At 46.7% G+C, this 27,495-nt stretch overlaps 1 long non-coding RNA gene across 1 annotated transcript in view; it reads right to left on the minus strand.

Moving 5' to 3' along the window:
• Positions 1-360: 360 nt before the first annotated feature.
• LOC138510572 (uncharacterized) overlaps positions 361-27,495 on the minus strand; it is a 94,147-nt gene continuing 67,012 nt past the window's right edge. Inside the window, exon 2 of the long non-coding RNA XR_011280416.1 lies at positions 361-573. This is a non-coding gene — a long non-coding RNA (uncharacterized lncRNA). The remainder of the gene's footprint in view (positions 574-27,495) is intronic.

Raw genomic sequence — 27,495 nt, forward strand, 5'->3', positions numbered from 1 at the left:
CAAAGGGTCTTTGAATTGGGCAGTTGATCAATGCAATGCAATACATCTGGCAATCATCAGCTTACAGACTTCAGGCTTTGGTTGAACTGAGTCAGAGGGGCAGGTGAACAGAGGGCTGGACCGACCCGTGTAAAACCTGCACCTAGCACCACTTCTGCCACTTACTGGTCACTGCTGCCTTTTTGCAGCCACAGCCACACTGCACCACATGATGGCGCCACCACCAACACTAGCTGACACCAACCTCTTGTGGGTGCTCTGTAGCACCACACTGCGACACGCTCCGGAGCGCCGATGGACTGACCGCTGAGGAAACTCCACTGAGTGGTGAAGGCTAGTGTAAAGGAACCAGCGACGTGCAACAAATTACTGTCTTTTTAATGACGGTCTTTAATTTCAGACACCTTGACTTTCCTCCTCAAAAAGGTGAACTGCCATCTCGTCATCTGGTTTTCCCATCTGCATCCATCCATCCATCCGCCTTCTCCAGTCTCTGGCACTCTGTATCTTCTCTGGGCTCGATTGTAGACCGATCATGGGAGACCTTTGTGTAGGAAAGCGACTTACTCATTTCTTAAATGAAGGAAACAGACAAATAGGTTAAGTACCAAACAATAAAAAGGACATACAAGGTTTACTTATTTCACCCTAAACATTCATAATTACCTGTTACAATGAAACTTTTGAAGATGAAGTCTGTATCTTGCACCCTCTGTTTGACATTACTCACCTTTACAAACGTGTATCTCCATTCCTGATGTAATTGATATCCTCTAGCTCGTTCCATTTGGCAATGTCTAGCCTTTTTATTGAATGTTTAGAGTGGCAAGGCTTTAGCTGGTTCACGCTGACACATTTTATAGTTTTAAGATTTTATCCACAATTATGAAAGGCCCTCGCCAGGATGCCAAGAGTTTAGAATGCTTGGTTTTACCTTTTGCAAAGTTAAGGTTGAATACCCAATCACCTACCTTTATAATCTTCAATTGTTGACTTTTTATCATAGTAAGAGTTGGCTCCTTCAGCTGCCCTTACTAAGTTCTTCTGTGCAAATGTATGTTATGTAAATGATTCCTTACATTTTCCACATACTCATCATGTATTGTGGACGCTTTCACTAAGACCTGTTCATTTGACCTGTATAATAAGTGTTGGGGCATTACCATTTTACTGCCTGTGACCAAATCATGTGGGCTAAGTTTTGTAACTTTTGCTGGTGTCGCCCCTATTGCCTTGAGCACTAATGGAAGTGGTAAGACCCAACTAGGCCAAGCCTCAGCCATAAACCTCTTGATTATTTCAGTAATAGTTCTGTTGCACTGTTCTACCCCCTTCTCCACCACCCGAGGCTGGCTGATACGCAATATGCAGCTTCCTTTTTACCCCCTAACATTTCCCACATTTTAATCATTATTGCACTTGTGAAATTGCTACCACACTCTGACTCTATTCTTTGTGGTAAACCAAATCTAGAAAATGTGATTCACCATTAGTGTAGGCACGGTTTGAGTGCTGCGATCAGGCGCATGGATACATTCTATCAACTTTGACATCCAACATGTCACTGTAAGCAAGTTCCTGTTCCACTCGCGCTGATCTCTGAACCAGACCAATAAAATCTACCAGTAGATCCGATCATGGAAGGGTCAAATGTTTCTTCAAGAGCAGTGCTCTGAGTTGGTGAACTGGTTTGGATTTGGGTACACACTAAACAACCCTGTCCATGCAGTTCTGACCCTTGGAACATGTGTGGCCAATAAGCAAATTCTCTTAAAAGTTGAAATGCCTCATGGTGTTACGCTCACCTGGCTCCCACAGGAGCGTCGATCTAAACTGGACAGCTGCGGTCTCCACCAATGTGATGCGTAATGCCGAGATGACGGACTGGACTGGCCCACCTAGCTTCGTTTGCTTGGCCCACAGGAATATTCTTCTGCAAATGGAGAAAGGGAATTAACCACCTGTGGAGTTGAGCGTTGTTAAGACGGATTTCTGAACTCTGTCCTGGAGGGGCAGAGGTTCAAAAGGCCAGCCTAGTTTCTTTGAACAGGGTAACCTCTGGACAAGCCAGACCAATCAGGTTAGCGATCGCGGCGGTCAAGACTAGGTCTCAAGAGGGGTGAGGGTGACTGAAAGCCCGCAATGAGCACACAAAGCAAGGACACTTACAAATTACTCCAAACAGGTGTTATATTAAAAATATATACACATTTATTACAAGGCCTTTGTAACATTGACCGTAGCGAGAAATCACAATAAAACTCAAGTAAACCAACACATACCAAACCAATACAATATATATAATACAAACGAGTTAGACGCACAAAATGTGTGGACCACCTAGATGGGGAGGAAAACAGGCAGTGCAAATAACAATTAGACCCAGTCCGCCTTCAGAGGCACCTAACTAAAAGGAAGTCCAAACCCTACGAAGAGTGGAGCCTTGTGCTCAAAAGTACCTGCACACGCTGGTGCCAACGGGCAAAAAGGGGAGTCTCTTCGAGGGAATCAGGCAGTTTAGTTCGGTGAACAAATGAAGATGAACAGAGCTCCACGACTCAAGCGCAGCCTCCACTGTGGGCAGAAGCAGAGTGCGAGTACGGAAAGGCGTGCTGTTTGACACAGCGGGGAAAAGCTATGGGCTCCTGCAGGAGGGCGACCAGTTCCTAGCTATGCTACTCACCAGTCCCCGATGCAAGCAGACCCAGGCTTCTCCGTGTTCGTTTCAGTGCTGGCAGGTTCAGATAGGAGCAGGGGACGTCTCGTCATCGTGTAGATTCCGCAGCAGCAGAAGTTGAGTTGAGGACGTCCCAAACGCAGCGAACCTGCACAGTTTGTTACCACAGCAGGGCAACGGAGCGGCCGTGTGTATTTCAGCCCAATGTACACTATTCTCTTCAGGCCTGGGAATGCCAAGTGTACGAATCATGTGAGAGTGACAAGGACTCGTAATACAATACAACCTCACAGCGGTTACAGAGCAAGGCTCCTGGGTAGGCAGGTCAGTCTGCTGGATGGCCCAGAGACACTTCCGAAGGCTTACGTGCAGGAGATGGTGAAGATGCCGAGAATGGTTGTTCCCACTTTTCCAAGGGTCGAAGTACCAGTACAGGCCTTCTCGTTCGATCCGAGGTAGAAAGGGTTTCACAAAGCGACAGCAGTGCAGAGGAGCAGTCCTTCAGCGGGTCACCAGTGATTCCTCGGTTCAGCCTCGTGGTTGCAGGATACTTGGCTCCTGTATTCCTTTGTTCGTGAGAACTCACGAGATCGACATGGTAGTGGCGTTTCCAGCCCCCTCTTATCCACGGTTCCCTTCGCGCCAAAACGGAGGGGACCCAATGGGAGATCCGCTCATAAAACACTCACACCATCTGTGAACCTTATCACGGATCACGGGGGTCCCAGGCATTCACACCACCCTAGACTCTCTGGCGCCCAGAGTGTGTATTGGGACCAGACATCCCAGCCCCCATCCTGGAGGCACACACAGGCCTGTAGAAGCCCGCAAAAGCATCTGTGTTTCGCGGGAAAGTACATGCCCAAATAAGGAAGGCCCTGGGTCAGCTCGACCTGGGGGAGGTGAAGGGGGCAAGACGGTCAGCGAACAGAACAAAGAGCCTCGTGGTCTAGCCATTTTGGGAGCCAGGCCACCATTTTGGGCTAAGCGCGAGAAACGTGCTTAAAACGCCAAAAGGAGCTCAAAAACACAAGAAACAATCGCTGCCACCAATCCCGTCCGTGATTCACTTGCACCGTTCATTTACAATCCAAAGAGAGTATCTAGGGCCTGTAGAAGACTAGAGACCCAAGAGAGCAGTAACGTAGCTTACAGTGACCTCTTGTGCGCGAAAGCTGCAACATGATGAAGAAACTACGGAAAACAACGTTTCCCGGTACTGACTGTTTTAAGGGCATGTCAGTTTCCCCGTAAGAATGGAGCGAAAGCCCAGAGGAGTGCGGCAGAAGGCTGCACTTCTCTGGCAAAGTCTAGATCATGGTGAAATCAACAGCAAAAAGTTTAGGGGTTGCCACATGGAAGGAAAATTACCCACAATTAAGAAATCTTTCCTAACAAGCGTTAACCCCCCCCCCCCCTACTCTCGCTGTTCTCCCCACTGATCACCTTTGATGTCCCCTCGTATAGTCTCACCTGATGGTTTGGAAAGATGAGCTCTCCATCCTGCATTGAGCGCAGGGGCGCGTAGATAACCAGTTGCTTCACTGGCTCCAAGGAATTGGTGAGTTCCAGAACAATATTGACTCTGAGATTTCCGGCAAGACGCCCTAAGTATGTAGTTTGTAAGAGTTCAAATGTCTGACTTTCACTCTTGTCCGATTCCTTGCAGGTTGCAGCTTGACCCTAGCGAAGAGTTCCTCGTGGCAACCGGTAATATTCAGGTAAGGATTTGTATTATCCAACACAGTTCAATAAAATAATGTCAGTATGTAACCTGTTGCTTTCTCCCTTATTCATGTCATGATCTCTGCTTCCAAAAGATCAGGACTTGCCCGACTCCCTTGGAAGCAGACCCATAACCCCGGTTCCGAGTGCCAGCCAGTCCCAATTGGGACCTTTTGGACCATGTCCTGGCGCCAGTGGCACCAGGCTCATAAAGATGCCCAGTCCCAGCGCTTGAAGCGCCGGGCTCATAATGCTTGGGTGGACTTACCTGCAGCAGACCATGCTGCTTACTTACCTGCCAGTTGAACCCCTGATCCTCTTCTGTTTGGGACTACTTTTCCTGTTGGGTGGGGCAGGAGCCACTCCCTAGGTTCAGAACACTGGAACTCTTCTGGAAAGCAGGAACTCTTTTTTTCTTACCTAGGCGTGGCTGTGGAAGGAGACACCTAAGCACTACAGGAGGCTATTTAAACCACACCCGATGGATGAATCTTGCTTTGCGTTATTCTGAATTCTCTGCAGCAGAACGCTCATCGTGTCTTCTGCTTCTGATCCTGGGCCTAAGGGAACAAAGGCTTACCATCCTGGAATCCAGTCTTCAGCAGCACCTGTAAAGACAAAGAAAGAACAGGTTAGCACTACGGTCTTCAGTGGCAGCGCATCTCTTACCGGGTCCATCGGCTGTCACCAACGCCTCGCGCTGCATTCCGGCATCTGAAAGACAAAGGCTTACCTACTCTTCGCATGCTCCGGAGGTCTTCGCACTGCATTCCTGCATCTGAAAGACAAAAGCTTACCAGCTCTTCGCATGCTCCGGAGGCCTTCGGCGCTGCATCCCGCATCTGAAAGACAAAAGAAGGTGCGTTTAAAGACATTGGGCAACTTTATTACTCACGTGCCATTACTCCTTCCCACGCCGAATCCAGTGGGTATTCCAGCACCCTTCAGCTTCTCTAAACTTCCGAACTTGTACCTGCAAGATAAAAGGGACAGTTAGTGCGCATCATGAAGCAGGCTACAAGCGCTTACTTACGTGCTTCCAGGCGCTTCTATTCCTCACGCGGGTTCGATCCTCAACTCTCATCAGCCCGCCATCCGCCATCGCTGGAACCCTGCAAAACAAGAGATATCATTACAAAAGACTTTTAAGACATTTGAAGTGCCCAGAACTTACCGTTCGTGCAGTTAACGACGGACAGCAGTCCTCTGAGGTCAAGAGGCCTGCACCCTTATCCAGTGAAAAAACTGGTTACGGCACCCTGCCCCGAGGCAGATGGAGAGCTCGGCGTTCACTTACCTAAGGTGAGGGCGTTAACCTTTGGGGTTCTACAGGAGAAGAGAAAGGGAAGAGGAGAGAGGCACCCAATAACCCCAGTTCATTAATCCCATATTTTCTATCTGCAGACATCTTACTCTTCGAGTCAGACATACAGTGCACAGAGGTCCAGCCCAAAGAGCCAACCGTGTGTTACACATCACCTTTGAAGATACGGCATTCACCCAGTCAAGACCGGCGCCTCTGCGGGAATCAGGTGAGCGTTACAATTCAGGCGCTGAGAGAAAGTATGAAGTCTCGGGGAATAATGCCTCCGGTGGTAAAATCAGGTAAGTCTATTGTGGTGAGGAGGTTTCCCCTTGTTTGTCCCTTTGTTTCACCTTGCTGTCCTTTTGTTTCCCCTTAGGAACCAGGGTTCGGCGAGGATGCAGTGGAAGCTGCGCCGACCCGTGAAGAGGAATAGTACCCTCGGTGGTAAAATCAGGTAAGTCTATGGGGGGTAACTAATATTTCCTCTGTGTATTCCCTTGGCTCACCGTGCTGTTCTTGTCTTCCCCTTAGGTGCCGGAGTGCGGCGGGAACATGCAGAAGGATGCAGTGGAGTGTGAAGATGCTGCGAAGGCCGGTGAGTTCAGCGCGGCGCTGCAGCAGGCGAGGCAACGCGCATAAAATAACTTTTCTTCCAGCTCGAAGGCACGATGGATCAGGAATTCAGGTAAGGATCAAAGGTATTGCTCTTGTTCTAACCTTTTCTCCTTTTTTCTCCCTTTTTCTAGGAGCTCCAGACTCGAGGCGGGCGTGGCAGAAGACTGGATGCAGACTTGCAGGCACGGTGAGCGTTACGCTGCTGGATGCAGAATAACACGAAGCGTGTGCTGCTCTTCGGCCGTAGTTTAAATAGCCTCCAAAGTAGTCCCACGAGGAGCCCGAGAGCCCCAAATGGGAAAGCAGATTTAGGCAGACACAACGCAGCATTTAGCATTTCCCATTTGGGGCTCTCGGGGGAGCCCGAGAGCCCCAAATGGGAAATCAGCTGTAGGCAGAAATACTACGCGGCATGTAAACACAACCATGTTGTGTTTCTGCCTGCTGTGGCTTTCACTTTGGGTCTCCGGTGCTCCCCTGGGAGCCGGAGGAGCCTGAGAAACTTGGAAAGAAAAACTGAAGCGTTTTCCAACACAATAACGTTGTATTTATGTTTGCGGCCGCTTCAAAAGCGACCGCAAACATAAATGCAACGTTTTTAAAGCTGCAGTTTTATTTCTAAGTTTTCCGGGCTCCTCCAGCCCGGAAAACTTAGAAAAAAAAACGCAGCTAGTGCTTATTTTTTAAAAAAAATAAATAGCACTTACCGAGATTCAGCTGCAGCTTTCCTGCTCTGGTCTCCTGTCCCCGTCCTCTGCGTACAGCACTAATAAAGGGAAAGCCACCCAGCGGTAGCTTTTGTTTACTACAGCTGGCTGGCTTTTCCTTCATTAGTGCCGCAAAAGCCAGCACAGGAGGGCATCCATTTCACAAAATGGATGCGCCCTGTCATTGCTTTTGTGAATTTTGAGCTTGAATAGCTCAAAATTTTACATAGGAAGTTTTAAAAAAGAGAATGCTAGCATTTTTTTTTTATGTTGCCTATCTATTCTTTAAATAACATTTTTTACTAGACCATGCCTTTAAGTCCTGGTCAGGTGTGTCCATTGAACAACTGGATGCTGCCTCACAAGATTTGGAGGAAGGATACCTCAGGGGCAACACATTTGTCTTGTTGTGCAACATAGGTTTGAATCCTGATCCCGCGAGAAACCACTCGTTGGTATTAAGCATGTTATAAAAGAACAATTATAATCATATAATAATTGGAATGTGTCACCATGTTTACGTGTATCTCTTGAGCAAGAACAAAGGGAGTACATGGAAAAGCTCTACATGTGGGACATTCTTTATTAATGAAGGAAGACTAAAACATCTGTGAGAGCCAAACTGCTTGTCAATTAAAAGTGTATAAAGTTTATATGAGAGAGTGAGCAAGTCTCTAGAGGCCGAAAGGAGCAACAGCACCCTGCATAATTAAATCAAATAGCAGTAAATGGAAGGCTGAAATGGACAAATGTGTGGTCTTTTCACATGTGATTCAGAAGTCAAAAACAAAGGCTATACATTAGAGCCTCAAGTTAAGATAGTGGTGTGCTCACACTCCCTTGAATGTTCCGGGACACTGAGCAGCAATAAGGTCAACTACAAATGGAAGACTTTGGTTGATGGCTTACTGATGGCAGATTATAGTCTAATGGGTAGTAGTCTGACAGGATTCAAGCACCTATGTTTCATTTCACGTATGTGCTGCTAAGGAGCCAAAAGTCCAAGGTTGGGATAGAATGCCAACCAATCAGTGGGGTTGGGGGACAACCTAACATGCAATGTTGCAGGAACCAATCCACTGTTATGTCCATTATAATCAGTACCATGTGTTTAGAGGTAGTTCAAGGCGTGCCCTACAGACAAGGGGTAGCCAATGAAGCACTAATCCTTATGTTCTATAAGTAGATATGTTCCCTTCACCAATCCCGTCTCTTGATAGGTTTTGTATTTTGCCACATACAATGACATCATAGATGAAGTATATTGAGGTATAAGACCTCTATGTAATCAAGTTGCTCTGTGAGTGTACATGCATCAGTCCGATGTGTGTCAGGTCTCCCTACTTTATTGAATTGATAATAAAGTAGTACTTTGCCATATTCCTTGAGTCTGTCTGGTTATTTGGTTTGTAACCATTATTTTAATTCCATCTAGCACAAAAGACACTTTAAAGTGCTACAGCACACACATCTGCTACCTGGCTACTCCTGGGATGTATCTGCAGACCCGAGGAAGGGATATCGTCCTTTCTGGCCCATAAATATATCAAATCCCTGCCACTCAGGGTCATTATTCAGCTGACACACACAGCCATCCACATATACGGTTGCAAGATTTCAACATTTTCAAAAGCTTTGTGTAGATTGTTCATATTCAATCAAGCTATTTTCCAAGTCTATTTTCCGGTGTTCCCAAAATTGCACAATCATGTGATTCTGCTTATCCCTGGTCCACGGAATGCTTTTTATTCTGTCCACATCTCATCTTCATCACAGGGAATGCTTGTCATGCCAATGCCGTCATGAGGTGATCCTTGAATGGGATAAGTTCGCTGATTTGATTCTCTTACATTGCAAACATTGTGAAGGCTGATATGCAGTTTCAATAACCACCCGCTCAACCTGACTAATGGGGCAAAAATATAGTGCCCAAACAGTGGCTTTTCATTTTCATTAAACTTTGTTACTTTGTTCTACCTGTGATAGTGCCTTGCCGGCATGGGCAATAACCTTGTTACTTGAATCATGCATCTGGTACAAAACTGCCCACATACCTACATCCGTAAAAATTATTTTTAGGAAGAAATCTTGACCCCTCCTTGGGTAAGCTAAACATGGGGCCATGACCCGATAGTCTTTTAATTTAGGTACAGACTCATGTTGGTCTTGCCCCCATTTCCATGGCACACCTTGTTTTAATGATTTAGTCAATGGTTATGTGCTCACAATAAATTGTCTATTGTAACTTGCCCTACCTAATAACATTTTCAAACTCCTCACATTGCTGAGATTCTTCAATTTATTAATAGTTTCCACCTTTTTCTCCTGTGTGTTCAAACCTTCCTATGTGATTTCATGTCTGCAGAAATTCGCCCCTATTCTGCACCATTGTCCTTTTGTAATATTTTCCCCAGCCCTTTGCAACTGGCCAAGTGCATGTCTTATTTCATTGAAATGATCTTTTAGGTATTCTTTCTTAATCAGGATATCAACATAAACTATGGTCCCTCTTTTCGTTGCATCTGGAATCTCTTTATGCAGAAAAAGTCAAAATTTGCTCCTGCTATTTAGATAACCGAATTGGACCCTTTTCCATTCATATTGTTTTCTTTGGAATGTAAATGGGGAACAACTTTTGCCTATCCTTTCATAATGAAGTGCAGCAGTGTGCAGCCGTACAGTCTCACCTGGTCAAAACGTTTCACCCCTGTAACTGTGCAAGGCCTTGGTCAATGAAGGGAAGTTTCCATCATGAAACAGGCACTCTCTTATCAAGATTCCATGTGATAATGTCCCTGCAAAAATGCCGCCATTATCATATAGAACCTGCGGGGGACACCCCTGCAACCATCTACCCCATATATTATCCCCTATGCCATTTCCCAGTGACCATATTGCAACATTACTTATGGGGATAATATTGCCCAATAGCCTTATTAAGCTTCCTTAAGTCTACTCACAACCTCCATTGTCCGTTGGGCTTCAATACTCAAAACCTGGGGGGAATATTTGACAGTAAATTGTCCTTTGCCCCACAGGTGGATATGGTTGTGAAACATTCACATTTTCATCTATCTAATATAAATAGGCATCATCAGATAAAAGCCATGTACAAACCCTAATCCAGGCTGTGGTATTCAATATTGTGCCTCTACCCTTTTGGGCATTGCAGAAAAAACTCAGCCAAACTCCCAAGAATTTCAAAATTGGGCAGTTCAAACCATTCCTGGACTAAATAATGTGGGTATATTTATTTAGCACATAAGTCTTTGGGCTGGATGACAATAGAGGATCAAATTCAAGCGTATGTCCTCACACAAATCTGGAAAATAACGAGAAGTCAGACGCCCAAAAATGTGTCCACCTTCATTAAACAGTACGTACCATTGTGAGTGCTTTGATCAAGCGTGAAAAAGTACTTGCAAGTTGCCAAGCATGCTTCCACATGTTCTTGTGGAAAAATGTTGGATACCATGGACTGTCATTTGTAGAATAATCTTCCAGTACACATTGGCAAAAGTGCCTCTTTGCAAACTTTTAAGCTTCAACAAAAAAATCATGTGTCATCCTTTATATTCCTTATGCTATGTACTGGGAAGAATGTGCATTTTCTTAAGGCATTTGCATTGTCTGTACCTTTTTTTGTTGTTTCTATGTAATATTTCTGTGTAATGTATGTTACTGCCTTGAAACTGTTTCCAGTAATAAGTTGCGCTTAATAAAAAAAATGTTATCTATCTAAAAAAATATAGGAGTCTGATTTTCTATTAATAGGTCTAATTATCCCTCCTGATTCTAGATGTTTATTGATTTCTGCCAATGACTTCAAGTACACTTAATGTAACCTATAGTGTTGCACAACAACAGGTTTCATATTATAACCTTCCAGTAATGTAGTGAAACGAAGATCAGTGTGTCCAAAATCACAGGCATCTCTGGCAAATACATCTTTGAATTCTAAAAATATCTTCCTCCATTGGTCTCTCTCTCTGCATCATTTGAACAGGCATCTGCAGCCTGAATTTGTTCCAATACGGATTTAGCAAGGTCTGGAAAGTCCAGGCCATTTCTGTGCTTTCTTTCAATTGTTTGGCAGTATCTTTCTGAATTGCAGCCTCCACCTCAAGTGTCTACCCTTCTTCGTGACCCCCGTTGCCCAAAAATGAAATACAATGCAGTCATCCCGTGGCTGATTAAATCATGTCCTTAGTTTCATATGGATATACAGACTGCACCCTGAAGATCCCTTTCAATCTTCAGTCAATAAACTCAGAAAGTTCAACTGTCATGGACACATACTTTTCAGGAATATTACCAATGACTAAGTCGTTTAGATCTGAAGTACAATGTGATTCTTGTATTGCCATTCCTTTTGGTGTACCTTCTTCCAAATAAATCTCGTGACGGCCCTTGTTGTTTATGGAATTTTCCCCAACTTCTACCACACTATTCTGTTTCATGACTTCATTGAGGCACATGAATGTATCAGACTTAATAAGCTTATGCCCTTTTCTGGGTTTCAATGTTGCTGTAAATTGCCTTGTGAACGCAGGAATACAAACATCCTCCTTCACCCCCAGTTCTATGGTATTTACTGGGTACGACAATACTTATTTTCTGTTCTCAAGTTTGTGGGCACCCACTCAATCTGGACCAAAACATTAGGTTCAGTAAGTCTAGAATCATGCTTAACCTGTGCATGATATTTCCCAGAGAGTTTGGTCTCGGTTACACTTACTACCCAAACATTATTGTGAATGCTCTTCCATCCCATCTCTCTTTTCAACATGCACCTCCCAAAGATTCTGTCTGTAATCAGGGCAGTCTAACATGAATATTTGCTGAGGATTTTTTATGGGGAGAATTTTTCTTTCCTGTCGAGCATTTCTTTAAACACCTTCTTTAAACACAAAACGTCTTTCTTGTTCCTAGACCAATTGTGCCTCAATCTTTCCCAGATACCGATCTGATTTGATTTTTGTATTTATAATGGGCTTAACCAATGGAACCGAGAAAACAAATTGCATCTGGGCGCAAGTGATGTAATAAAGCAGGAACAGAGAGCTAGATTTATCATAGACCGTTATTCAAATAGAGAGGTCTTCAGCTTTTTCCTAAAATCACTCAATGTCTCAATTTTACGAAGTTCACGTGGCAAGGAATTCCAGGCGTGAGGTCCTGCACATGAGAAGCATCCATCGCCCCAGGACACAGACCTAGACGATGGAACCGCTAGCAGATATTGCCCTGAGGACCGAAGTCAATGGTCTGAATGGTAAGCAGTGATTACTGCCCAGATATGCCTGCCAGATGCACCCAAGGTTCTTTACCTTGGATGCAAAGGTTGATGGACCCCGAAAAGTACAGTGCAGGACATATGCTGAGAAAATGTACTCATTTTTGACTTGGACCCAAATATTATAATCTCAGTTTTAGTTGGGTTAAGTTGAAGTTTATCAGTCAGAATCCCATTTTTGATTTTACTAGCACAGGCAACCACTCTGTCCAGTACTTCCACAGGTTCTCTAAATTGTGTATCATCGGCATATGAGTGATAGTGCAGATTGAATTCCGAAATAATGTCCAACAGGAGGCATATGTAGATATTAAATAACAGTTGAGAGAGGAGCCCTGAGGCACTCCACATTTTATTGGTAGCGGATCAGAACTGAATGTTGAGTTCAATTAGTCAAGAAAGATGTAAACCATTTCAATTATTTATTAGACACCTGAGCCACTGTGGAGTGTCTAGAAATGAGAATCTCAAAGTCCACTGTATCGAAGGCTGCCAATAGGTCCAGAATGACTAGCATGCTAATATCGCCCTCATTGGCCGCCTTCAATATGTTGTCCCAGACTGACACAAGAGCTGTTTCAGTCCCATATCCAGGCCTGAATCCTGATTGGTACGTATCCAATATTCCCTGATCTGGTATCTATGGGTGGCCCTTACGCATGTGGTGCTCAGCAATAGCGCCCCCCTTCTTTCCTTCTCTCATCTATCCACTGCCACTGAGATGGCACTCACCATCTCTCCTATCTTCAACTGCTACACTATCGGCTATCCTCCCTCTCCCACAAAGTCCAAACGAAAAAAGCACAAGAAAGACATTCTGCGAGCAAATCCTGGCCTTCTCATCGTGGACACCTATGTCAGCACATCTTCCAGAGACATCTTCACCGATATCCTTTTCTCTGTCCCCTTTCCAGACCTATAAACTTCTCTTCTCATCTCTACTCTCTCCCCTTTCACATCCTCTCCCACTAATGTTAGCACCAAGTGGAAAGTCCTCTTGGCGGGCTTCTTCTCATCACGCTATATCATTAATGTGTACCACACTGGCACTATCATGGTTCAGGGTCCTCAAGCCAACCTCCTTCTCTTTGACCGGATCCTGCCATCCCTCATTAACTTTCTTCCTTCTCCTGCCTCCCCCCTACCACTCTCTCTGCCCCCCCTCTGACTAGAGTACCATGCCCCTGTACACCACCTCAGAAAACCTTCAAAGGCAGAGACCGTCTCCACCTGGCAACTCTTAATGTCCGCTCAGCCAACAAACACTCTGCTGACATCTGCCTCCTTCTTGAAGACACTGACCTTCACATTCTCGCTCTTACCGACATATGGTTCAAAGCCAGCTTAGTCACTGCTTTTGACTCCCTCCTACTTGACGGCTTCAAGATCATTTCCAAGGCTCAACCTCACTGGGCTGATGGTGGGGTTGCCTTAATCTTCCGAGTGGGTTCTTTCTTCCATCTTACTCACCCAGCGCGACTCTTTCTTTGAGAGCCTGGTATGCAAATTAGTCATCTCTCCCTCCTCCACCCTGACCATTGCTACCATTTACTGGCCTCCAGGTGCTACCTCCCTCTTCGAATGGGCTGATTTCTGTTCCTCCTTACTTTCCACCCCCTCCAATCTGCTCTGCTTGGGTGATTTCAACATCCAACTGGACTACCCTGGCACAGCATCCACTCTTTTCATTGACATCTGCACCTCTCTATCCCACTCCATTCTCCCTTCTGGGACAACCCACTCTGCTGGAAACACTCTTGACGCCCTCATCCATTCTGACCTCCCGCTCTCATCTCGTTTGGTCGCCCCTCTCTCTTGGTCAGACCACTTTCTTCTCTCCTCCCACCAGGGTCCCTTTGGCTCTCTGACTGCACCCCCAAAAGCCCTGCTAACAGCATTCACGAACATCTGCCCGATGAAACGAGTGTCAGCTGCTGCCTTCACTTCCACCTTTATCCCCATTAACGCAGACTCTACCACCGACACTGCTCTCAGCAACTTCCACTTGTCCATCACTAACGCTCTTCACTTTGTTGCCCCAATCATGAGAGACTGCCTGAAACTAGCATCTAAGTGCAACATCTGGTACCACTCCGATCAAGCAGCCCTGAAACGAATGTGCAGAGCGGCAGAACCAAAAGTGGCAAATATCAGGCTCACCCTCTGGAAAAATTGGCTTGCACCTGCTTCAAAGGCAATACAGACTCTCCATCCGTGCTAAGAAAAGGGCCCACATTCAAGCGGAGGTATTTGGTGCATCCAACAACACGGCTGAACATTTCAAAATCTGCAGGGAACTAGCCAACCCTTCAGCAGTCCCCTCCCATATTCCTTCCCAGGCCCTCTGCAACGCACTGGCCCACTCACTTTGCCACTAAACCTCAGGACATCCTGAACAGCCTTGTTACTCACCTTCCAAACCCTTCCATACACCCTTGCCTCCCTTGATCCCTCACCCCGCTCCTTTTGCCTTGTCACACCTGAAAAGTCACCAGAGTTGTCTGCTCCATGCGCGTCTCTTCCAAACAGGTCTCCCCTTGCTCATCCAGAACCATCAAGGACAACATTGGCTCTCTCGCTCCTGCACTCCCTGATCTCTGCAACCACTCTTTTGCCACTGGATCTTTCCCGTCCTCCCTTTGCCCCAACTCAACTCTCACCGTGAACTTGTTGTTGGTCTCCATGACCATCAATCTGGATTCCGAGCATCCAGAGGCACGGAAACCGCTCTTCTAAACACCCTTGAAGAACTGCTCGCATCCCTGGATAACAACTCCCCAGCTGTCCTCATCCTGCTTGATCTCCCCTCTGCCTTTGACATGGTCAACCACTCCATCCTCATTTAAAGGCTCCACAACACCTTTGGTATCGCGGAATGGGCAGTGGACTGGCTGACCTCCTTCCTAATTGACCGCTCTCCCCAAGTCATCCTGGGCACCTTCTCCTCGCCTACTTCCTTCTCCACCTGTGGTGTCCCCCAGGGTTCTATCCTCTCCCCTTGGCTCTTTAACATCTACCTTACTCATCTGGCACGCCTCATTTCCCCCAACTTCCAGTGTTATGCAGACACGCAAGTCTTTTTCAAACTTCCTGCTGACCCTCTTGCACCTTCCATCATCCCTGACTGCCTTTCTGCCATTTAGGCCTGGTGCACTTCCAATGATCTCTGCCTCAATGCCAGCAAAACAGAGATCCTTCCCATTGAGACGCCAGCTCCCGCCTTCACTCTGGCCTTCCTCCATGGGCTCTCTCCTTGCCCCTTCTTCTGAAGCCAGAAACCTTGGAGTCATCTTCAAATCCTCTCTCTATCTCTCCTTCCTCCCTCCCTCACGCTCAGTACATTGTCAAGAAGTCCCACGTTCAGTTCTTCCTTCTCAAAAGACTTCTACCTTTTCTCACTTTCCCCCAGAAGCTAACTTTTACCCGAGCCCTGGTTCTCCCTAGGCATCACTATTGCAATACTCTCCTCCTGAATCTACCTTCTTCCACTCTGCGACCGCTCCAGCTAATCAAGAATAGGGCAGCGAGACTTCTCCTTTGCCTCAAGCCCAGGGACTGCATCTCTCCCCCCCCCCCCTAAAAAGTCTTCACTGGCTCCCGGTTGCTTCACGGATTAAATTCAAATCCCTCTATCATCCACAAGGCTGTCTGAGGCCGGGGACCACACTAACTGCAATTCTCTCTTACTAAATACTCTCTCTAGACCTCTTCATTCCTCTGGCACCAACTCGTCATGTGTAAAGCGTTTGACCAAACAGAGGGCAGGTGGTTGATCAATTTCCTCAGCTATCTCACTTCTATGGAACAGCCTCCCCCCTTCCTCTGAGCCTTGAGCAGGACTTTCTTTTATTTCAGGAAGCTCCTCAAAACTTTCCTCTTCAGCTCCTCCTTCCCTCTGCTGACTCTCACGGTTGCTTTGATTGGAATCCAGGGCCCATTATGCACCCTCGGGGCCCTGACCTCCCACACTGAATCGCCCTCAGCTTCTGTCTATCCTCAGCACTTGTCTCAGCACTCCCTCCGTCCTGGAGGCTTGCACTTACCACACCTTGCACTTCATCTGTTGCTCACCCCAGCACCTACCCCACTGCCCCCTCCATTCTGCTCTTGCACTTTCTGAATAATCACAATGCATACTAGGTTCGTCCTTTTTCCCCCCTCCTCTGTATTTAATATTTTGTATGTATTTTAATATTTTGTTTAATGTATTTTAATGTGTCTCGTTCCCATGTTCCCTCCCTGTTGCCATGTGGGTGCTTTGAAACAGCATTTACTTGCTGTATAAGCACCTAACAAGCGAACAATAAATGAATCTGCTCGTTCATGGGTTCACAACAGAGCACTGTGTTTTCCTCATGTAAATAAAACCTCCGTGTTTTTAGCCACCTGTTTGCCACGTCTTCTTTCTGTCTAAATGAATATTTAGTGATTGTTCTAACACTTTCTCTTGATCTATCCCGGCAAATTAGAATGGCAATAACACTAGGGACACATCCCTTCTGAAGATACACCTCAACCACATTTTTGGACTTGCTTATGGTGTCACATTCTTTTGCATGAATGCATTGATTTGCCAACACTGTTAACTCCACCAATTGGTTGCAACACCACTTCAAACTGTCCGTCCCTTACAAAAATGGCGTTTCATCGATAGGTGTTACCACCACTTGTTGTCCTACCTTGTGTTTTCCTACTTTAATATTAATATCAATCTCCTACTTTAATACCAACCTCTGCAGCACCTTCTACAGGTATCAACTCACCATTGAAATGTTACACTGGTCCTTTTATTGGCTGTAACTTTAAAATGTGTTCCTGTTGTTTTCCGGTATTTATGCCGCATAGCAGTTTTCTTCCTCCGATAGTTGCATGTGCCCCTGTGTCCACCATTGTGAACACATTGCATTGCTCTTCCGCCTTGATATGGGCATAATATGGATCTTCACATTCCTCTATGATGCACAAGAAGTGTGAGTTGTTGCAGATCTCAGGACTGACTTTCCTTAGGCTAGTTTGACCTCTAGCCAAACAAAGGTGCATGTGAAATGATATCGTACTCCCCTTTCGTACAGTGTCACTTCCAGTCTTCCTTCTATCTTTATTTTTTTAACCAGCGAGCCCACCTGCAGCTTGATTATTGGCTGACCTGAGTAATATTCGTGCTTGTGGTTTTTCCCAACTCCTCATCTGGCTGCACCACAATGCTTTCAGTGTCCCGATCTCCCTCTTACATGACTTCTCTAGTTGTCCAGGAACACTCTTGCAGTGCCTTACGACAGGTCTGCCGGGTGTTTGTAACTTACCTTAGACTTGTGCTTCACCTTTTATCAACACTTCATTAAACATCTGTGGCAAGAAAAAAAAATCCTCTAGTCACTCCCCTTTCTGTACCCTTTATTTGGATTCTAGATCTTTCGAAATATGAACAATATTAGAATGCCTGGGTAATGAAGCCCCAATGATGCATCTTTCATTTGCATCCCCCTTATCTGTCTTTTGATTCATTCCTGGTTCCTCTATTTCTGGCATGAGTTGTGGTCCGATTGTTATAATTTGAAGTGTGTCCTATAATGGATACAGGCTAGAGTATTGCACCATCATCTAGACAGATACTTTTCCTGTCACTTCCCATGTTGGGGGGTGGGGCGTTCTGTATCCTTTCATTTGGTTTCTGTCCTGCTGCTCTTTGTGCTTAACTTCCATATTTGTGTAGCCATGTTGCTCCACTCCTTGTGTGTTACTGTTCTCATATACTGGAATAGAATCTATGGTTTCATTTAGCTCTATATTATAGATTAAACCACACCTTTGTCTTGGCATTCCTTTATTTCCATTGTTAGTTTTTCCTTACTTACAGATTCTATGTCACTGTCTATACAGCTAGGTCTGACCGACTGGGGCATCTGGATGACTAGTCACTTGGCCCTTGCTCAGAATCATCCATATAATCCTCATTCTGGTTTGGCATTTGTTGGTGGTTTATCTGGCTATCACACAGTCTCCCTACCTGCTTAGCAAGCATCCTCATTTGAGCCTCCAGACTCTGAAATCTTTCTTTTTCTCCCAACTCATTTCTCTGGGATCTAGGCTTATACTCATTTGATGAAAACTGCCCTGATCCATTATAGTTACCATGGTTACCGCATTTGGTTGGTATTTCCCGTTAAACTCCTGTGACAACAGGGGGGTGTGATTGTGGTGTTGCCCCATGCTTTTATGCACCCTCTGCAGTGACTTTGGCATACCTGCATGGGCTATATGTGACATTAGGTCTTTCATTACACAGATACTGTTCTCTTTGCTAGGAATCTGGTTCAATGAATTTGTCCACATATCTTGGTTCCATTTGGTTACTGTGTCTATATGTCATTGTTATAGGCGCAGTGTTAGCAGAGTGTGACAGACCTAGCAGCAGTGAGGATGTCTGTCCATACGCTCTGGTGAATCCGAGTAACTTTTCCTGTTTCATTGCTAAAGGCGGACCCTGTGTTTAAAACCTACACTCCTGACACGGAGCATCTGCGGAGTGTTAGCAGAGTGTTCACTTGAGGGGCCGCTGAGGGCTGACGTGGAGCAGAGCCTAAATAATCAGGCTCCTAGAACATAGACAACATTGAAAATAGAAATTAACTTTTATCGAACAATAGGCACCTGGCCCTGAAGATGGATTTTTTTCCGAAACGCGTCGGCATATATACAAAAAGGAGCCTATTAAGAGTCACACTATAGACTCTTAATGTTTTAGAGATATGTCTTTTCTACAGTGTGATACTAACACTACTATGTACCCTACCACTACACCTTAAGTGGACTATGTACAAATTTGTTGATTGTAATAATTCTTTTGTTTGAAAAAACGTAATGTCCATGGCGTATTAAAATTGATTTTCTTCTTCATTTACCATTTATTGTTATGCTATCTATACTAAAAAATGAAAACCAAAACCAGTGAAGTGTCTGTTCTTTGGTAGTAGATGCTATCACATATTTACAATTAATTACACATTTGTGATGGAAATGTAATGATCATCTATGTAATACATTGAATTGTTGTGATGTTAGTACATGTGGATTTCTGGTTTCACTACTACTGTATAATGTCCCACAACTACGAGTTGGAGAACCAAAGGACATTAAAATAGTTGCTTTTCCAAAGGAATGGGAAACAGACTATATCTGCGTCCACCTTGCGACCAAATCAGTCACGAATCTATTACGATCTGCCACAGATGAACTCAGAATTCTAGGCTTTGATCTTAAACCTGAAGAGGGAAAAAGGGACGATCCCTTTCCCCGATTCCCGTCCAGACCAGGGCCTATGCCATCACGTCCTAAGCACCCACCGCAGGATGAGTTCAGCCCTCTAACTGCTGCTGCGGATGTCACGATTCACAGTGGCCACGCCCCGCACCCCCAGGCCAGCTGCACGTCATCCAAAGCACGTGGTGGCACCTCCAGTGGAGCTGAGACCGACCATATGGACCAACTCGATTAGACGTCACCCACCAATATCGCCATCGTTCGAGATAACATGACAACATAGCCAACGGACAAGAACACACGTGCCACCAAGCACCTGGATTAGACACACGCCAGCCCACACAAAGAACATACTCAGTGCTATGACGTAGAGGACCGCTCACACTCATGCATTGTTATTTTCTTCTCACATAGGTGAACTACTGCACCGCAGAAACGCAAGCCGCCAGAAGAGCTTGTGTATATGCTTGCAGACGCTGTTGCTGCTAAAAACCCTTAAGATGTCACACTGTAGATGGACTAATGTATAAGGACCCAAGCCGCACCTCGCGACCCCCCTGTTATGAACTGTACGCTGCCACCCATAGACTAGGCCAAGGTAGGCTGCAAACCAGAGTCCCCAGGCCCAGAGCAGCTCAAATGAAACTGCAAGGAGCTGATCATGCAGAACAAACCCTGACGGGAGCCCTACAGCCAAGGCCACGAAGTTACAATCTACATGCCGCGCTCTCAGCACCAAGCTAACACCTGCCACTGCTAAACACTGCTCAGAGCAGAAATACAAATCAAATCCCCATAATTCTGCCTCAGCCACGGTCCCTCAACACGTGACCAGGCCGATCTGACACGATGCCAAGCTCCAAGGACCAGAGAAGCTCTGGGGTCTCACGTCTGGGACCCGGACTGCAACAACGAAGTTACATGTTGGACACCTGCGGCGATGGGAAAGGGGCACCCAACAGCCAGTAGTAAGATCTGTCCATTGTCTGCCACTGACACCGTCATACATTGTTGCCAACACCAGGTACATCGCGAGCTGGGAACGAAGATGGTCCCAGGCTTGGGGGCCCGCGGATGAACCAATCGGAATAAGAGAGGCTAACCACTGACAACACCATAATTCAACCAATCACTAACTTTCTCCATGTAACAAATCTCATGTAACCATTCTTAGGGACGACCCAAGCGTACCACCTAACCTCTTCTCCACCACTAAAATTCTCTCTATACTGATCCATACTGGCCCTACCACTCAGGGAACCAACCCAGAGTAGCGTTAGGTTTTGGGGCTAGTTTTCCCAGGTGACGCACGTAGTAGCGTCATCCTGCTAGAAAAAGGGCCTGCAAGCCAATCACAGCTGAGATGTTCCTTGGGTACCTATGCTCCGAGAACCTGTCCCTGTCTGTTTTGTGCAATAAACAGCAGTAACTCTTTGCCCTCATGTGTGCCTCAAACTCCTTTGGGACGCGGGAGGAGTTGGGGCCTCCCCAACCCCGGAGGTCCGCGGACGGCCCTGCCGACCCCTGGGAAATCACCCCACAAGTTGGAGGCACTACTGAGATAGAGGTAGACCACAGCGAGACCGCTTGCGTCAAGGTGTCCCAGCAACGTGGCCCTCTCTGCCGTTGCCTCCTTTGGAGGACTGCAGGATCATCGCAAAACTGTGAGACGACCGGACCGCACAATCTGGAGATTGGCCGTCAGGAAATTTCCCGCCCGCGGTTGGCGAGTGTCCAGACGTGGTCCAGACAAGGGGAGGCGGTGAGCTGATTGGGAGGGGTGCCCTCAGCCAAGCGGCACCAGCAGGCAAGAGCCCGATGCGAGTATGGCACACGCAACCAGCAGTGTAATGTTGTGCGGGAGGAATTGTGAACAGGGTGGCGGGTGGTTTTACAGTGTGTTAAGAAAAGATTTTTGCTCATTTACCAGTGATCGATATGTAAGGTGTAGTGGGGAACGGAACAAAGTCCGTCCCTTCTGGCATCATGGAGCAAACTGGGTGGGGCTTCGAGCTCCCACGTGTTGACTGGTGGATCGCGCTGATTGGTCTAGATCACGGGCACCTGTACAGGGGGTGTGGCATTCCTATGAATTAGCGTTGTAGTTCGGTGAATAGATGATGTATTCCCGCAAAAGGTAGCTAGGTTGTCCCTTAGTGCGGAAGATAGTTGGCTGGTTAAGCTCCCCTGGGGAGGGGGCGTTTCACACGCGAGGTGACTCAGCAGGTGCAGCACAATTATAATAACGAAAGTGATTAATGAATACTCCACTGCGGGAGCGGTGGGAAGACAGCTGTGGGGATTGTGGGTAATAACTGTCAAAATTGGTGCGCATTTTATGTTGCAACTGTATGTACCGGTGACACGTTGTACTAGATGGTGATGTCACCCATAGGGTTTGCATAGGACACTGCAGTCGTCTTCAGCGTAATTGGAGCAATGGCACGTGGCTAAGGAGGGGTGAAGGGGGACAGGCGGCCACGCACAGAGAACGCTGGCACGTCTTCGACCAAAGGGGTTGCGCTGAGCAGCGGTGCGATCTGTCGGAGGGGGAAGAGATGGGCATATACTGCGCAGGCACTAGGGACCAAAAGAGAGGAGGGGTTAGAAGAATATCACAGGCACGCCAAGTAGCTCCATGCTGAGAAGGTGGGTGGCTCAAAAGCATGCCGCGCTGGGCGCGAGGACGCAGGGGGCTTTGCGTGCCACGAGTCGAAGGGAGACCTAGCTCTGAAAGGAGGGGTGTCAAGGGGGCGATAGCGTTGTGAAGAGCAGGAGAGCGGTAGTGGCCAGCACAGAAGTACTGTAATAACAACATTGCTTTTCCTTGCAGCGGAAAATTGGAAGTCCCCAAATTACGGGGCCAGGTAACGGAGGTAAACAAAATGTACACATTTCAAAATGTCTGTGTATTATGGGATAGAGGCAGGATAAGGGGCCAGCACATTAACAACACCACTCCAGCACATCTGCGCAACACTAATACCGCACAGAGATAAAATAGTAAAGTACAGTATCGAATGGACTCAAGGGACAGAAGACAGGATTAGGATACCATGGCCGCCCAATGGCAGCTTTGACATGACAACTCAACATTCACTGCTAGCATACCTACATAACACCTACAAGGGGAAGAAGTTAGCAGGCCACATAGATGTTTTCGACCTCTGGAGAATGTTTCAGGGGTATACACTGGGGATGTTGAGCATGCAGGAGGTAAAGAAGGAGGAGGCGAGTGAGGAGGAAGGGTGCAGTGCACCCCAAGCTCCTCCCAGTGCGGAGGAGAGCGAGGAAGAGGCAGAAGGATCATACCCTGTTGCAGAAATAAAAAAAGGAAAGTGAGGGCGAGACACCCCCAATTAAAGAGGTGAAGAAAGAAACAAAGTTTGTATCCACTGAAGGAATTAAGAGAAGCAACACAACTGTAATTAACAACTGCTGAGGGATACTCAAACCAAGCATACAGCCCACCACCATACGCGCCAGAAGCCCACTACCAAAAGGGATTGGGTGCAGAGAATACATTAGAAACCACACACACACACACGGATGAGATTGGGTGGCCCAAATAAAACCCAAATGGAATTAGCGAGTGTAGGACCAGACGAATGGATTCCAGCACAGGTGTAATTGAAGCTTCGGGGGACGGTAACAGGAGAAGAGGAAGAGGTGATAAAGAAGGTAGATAAGAAGGAGGTAGGATACACTCCGAAAGGGAGCGAGGTAAGTACCAGGGAAGAGGGAAACATGACGAAGGAAGAAGAGGCGGTGTTGGAGGCGAAACTAGTAGAGGGAGGCGCGAAGCGTATTGATTAGAAAGCTCGAGCAAAAGGAGCGGGAGAGGAAGATGAAGATGCGAGAAGGCAGGGAAGTGCGAGCAGAATTAAACCAACAAGAGGAAGAGCGAAGGAAAAGGGAAGAGGATCGCATGAAGGGGATTGCAGAAAGAGTAACGCGTATGGAGCAACCTGAGATCAGGAGGAAAGAAGAGGAGAGGAAAGAGAATGACAAAGAGACTATGGAAGAAGATCATCTCAGAGAGCGCACAGAGGTATGAGGAAGGGAGAATAATAGAGAGTATATTGGCAAAAGAGGGCGGGATGTGGAACGACAAGGACAGAGACACAAGGGTGCTAGGACAGGTAAGTGACACCATACAGGGAGACGCAAGGGTGCAAGGACAGGTATGTGACGCCATACGGGGAGACGCAAGGGTGCTAGGACCGGTAAGTGACGCAATAATGAACGAACTTCGCAGGGCGAGAACGGAGCTAGAGAATGAAGGAGACCAACCAACCAATAAATTGGTAAGAGGAACAAGCCAAGCACCCAGGAGTAAGATCAATGCATGTAGTAGTAAAGAGGTAGCGATACCACAAGCACGAGGAGACACGGAGGGGACAGGTTAGTACACATATATAGATTTGGAAACTAACAGTGGGAGGAACACGCCCACGCACAAAATTGACATTTTCAGACGGCTTCTGTAGTGATGAGGAGGAGGTGGGTTCTTGCGGAGGACAGAGTGAGTGGAGAAGGGCTAAGTAAACTATACATCACGCGCACAGGCTGCGGGTTGTCATGGGAGTGCAGGACACAAGGAGAAGAAACAATAGGACGGGAGGGCAAAGCGTCACAAGGGGAGGGAAAACTACGAACAATGACGCCACCAACCCAGCATACGCCATATGTCAACAGGCTTAGAGACCTCCCAGGACGCAGAATGGAGGGACCAGCAACCACACACAACAAGGACTAAGCGGGCCAACAGAGAGTTCATAAGGGCATAGGGGACACACGGCGTGCACAACACATTACTGAATGGACCGAAGAATTTTCTGACATGGAGGAGGAGAGTGAACACATATACATTACACCAGAAGAGCGGAGATAACAGAATACACACAGATGCCATTATTTGAGAGAGAGAGGGGGGTAAGGCCACAATACAACCCATGGAAACATGCAGACAAAAAGAATATTAAATGCAGACTACCATCCTTGAGCAGAGTGGTGGGAAAATGGATATATGAGTTGAAAAAGCTGACCGCAGGGCACAAGTTAGAGGTTGGAGATGTCAAGGGGTTATTGATTTCAATTTTGGGTGACGCAGTGGATGACATTTGGAAGAGGGTGGGATTCACAGAGGTGCCCATCAGTGACACCTCACACGATGGGGCACCATTTGCAAATTGCAGACACGCACTATGGCAAGCACTGAGGGTACAATACCCAGATACCTCAGACATAGGGGCAATAACATCATGCTAAAAAGCGTGAGAACGAGGACCCTGTTAATTACATCCAGGAAATTCAGGAGAAGTGGCACCTGGAAACGCAGGAGGCATGGGACAAAACATTAGCAATATTTTATCACACACTGATACCGGGGCTTCCAGAACCAGTACAGAGGCAGTTGAAAAAATTGGTAGGAATGGAAGCAAAAGCATGGCCAGAAATACAGCTGATGATAGTACATTATTGTAGGTTATGGCAAGAAAAGATGAAACAGAAAGAAGAAGATAGGAAGGCAGACTAAGCAAAACTGCTTCCGAAGGTGCACTGATAATGAGCCCTGCCCCACTGACACAAGCAGCTGCACAGCAGTCACAACCACCAGCAACACTGTCACAGCAAGTACCAATTACAACCCAGCAATTGCCACCACCATCCCAATACACAGCACAACACATATACCCATCACCAATGGGGGGGGGGGGATACACGCCAATGGGTAATGGCTACACCACCAACTACAGAGGAAGGGATTTGGTCCAGCAGTACACCAGTCAGGGGGAGGGTTCTGTAGGTTTAACCAATACGGACAGCAGGGGTATTTAGACAACACTGGAGGATACCCGTGGCAAGCACGAGAACCGTCAACGTGCTGGACTTGTGGACTAGTAGGACCCGTATCACGCACATGCAGGGCAAGGCCGACATAAGCAGGATGGGGAGAGCAAGGGCAACAGGGCTACAATGGGGGACACAATTACTACCAACAACCACAGCTAGAACAAATGGGTGAAAAACACATGCAACAGCAAGAGGGACTGGCACAACAACCACAGCAGCAAACATACGTGACGCCCACCGCACAACAAATGCTGCACCAACCAGCCCAACACCAAGCACAACAACAAATGACGACACCTCAGCAACAACACATCCAAACGGTGCAACAGCTCACACAAATACAAGACAATACACAACTACCTACGGGCACACCAATGCAACAGACGCAAATGGGGAAAGTGACGATACTGGGTCACAACTCATACACAGGGAACGGACAATCATACCCTCAATAGGACAGCCCACAGACGTCCGTGTTGTGTCCCATCCTGTCGGTAACACCTAACCCTGCGGATGAAACACGCATAGAGGTGGCGATAGATGACAAAACATTTTTTTCCTAGTTGACAAAGGGGCTGCTAGATTCTGTATTAGGGAATGGAAGTTCAACTTGTCAGGCGATGCCATGCACACTCAAGGATTCTCTGGGGCTCGAGGGCTGGTTCCTTTTACTGATAACATCTCCTTATCTGTCAGAGATCACAACCTACCTTTGCCACTGCTATACTCAAAACAATCACCAGTAAATATACTAGGCAGAGACATCATGAGCAGATTGAACAAGACCATATCCTTCACTGACAAGGGAATAGTATGTTAAACACCAGGCATACACATGCTCACCGCACGACACATACTTCAGGCTTACTGTGGCAAGACAGCAGCAAGGGCAGAACCAGTGGACGGGGACATCTTCCAATACGGAACAGACATGGCAATAGCATAGCTACCAGGGATTGAGGGTAAGCTGTGGAGGAGGCCTGCAGCACACCTTTTCAGACCAGAAATGCCCACTAGTGATGAGGAAGGGGCAATAATATCAGTGGATATTGAGAGTATTGTGGCAACCAAAGACTACATGCTGCTGTTCATGGCCAGGATGGGGAAGAGAAAGCGTGGAGGGCAGTAATAGAATTGGCTGAAGGATGCAGGCTGATGCAAATGTCAGATGAGGAGCTGTTCCCAGACGAAGTAGGGGATGGGGAGATGGTGTTCCAGATGAACGTCTACATTTGGTTGAGATTGACGTACAACGAGGTAGCACAGAAAATGGCAATGGCACCCGTCCCCACACAATCAGACATGTACGAGGAAGACTTAGCAGCTGTACCTGCCTCTCTATGGACCACCAGTCCCTATGATGTGGGATGCTTAAAAAACATTGGAGGGGTAAAAATAAAGCTAAAAAAGGGAGCAATGCTGCCCAGAGTGAAGCAGTACCCACTGTCCAAAGAAGCTGATGAAAGGATTAAGTGCACTAGTGGAAAGAGGAATATTGGTACCATCAGAATCACCATGCAACACTGCACTATACCCAGTGCGCAAGGCGAAGGGAGGGTCTTGGCGTTTCAAAGAGGCACAAAGGGTGGGTGAGGAAGTTGGGATGGACAAGAGAAATGACTGATGCATTTAATGAACTAAAAAAGGCCATTTCAAGTGCACCAGTTCTGGGTACCCCTAACTATGATAATGAGTTCTATATATTCTCACATTGTGATGGTGCAGTAATGAAGGCAGTGCTGACACAAAAGATGAGCATGGGACACAAACCAATAGCATTCTACAGTGGCCATTTGGATCCAGTAATGATGGGACACTTCCTGTGCGAACAAAACTTGGCTGCAGCAGCTTTTGCAGTAGAAAAATCATCATCCATTACTATGGGTTGCTCCACCACACTATACGTGGAACACGCCCTCTTCGTGATATTAAACAAACCAAAATCCACACTGACTACCGAGAGAGCAACAGGGTATGAGATGATCCTTTCTAGGCCTGAATTGAAAATAGTAAGGTGTAGCAATGTCAATCCAGGGCAGTTCATAGCAAAAGA

The sequence above is a fragment of the Ambystoma mexicanum genome, chromosome 6p (genome assembly GCF_040938575.1).
Source record: "Ambystoma mexicanum isolate Mex_15411 chromosome 6p, UKY_AmexF1_1, whole genome shotgun sequence".
In the NCBI taxonomy this organism is placed as follows: Eukaryota; Metazoa; Chordata; class Amphibia; order Caudata; family Ambystomatidae; genus Ambystoma; species Ambystoma mexicanum.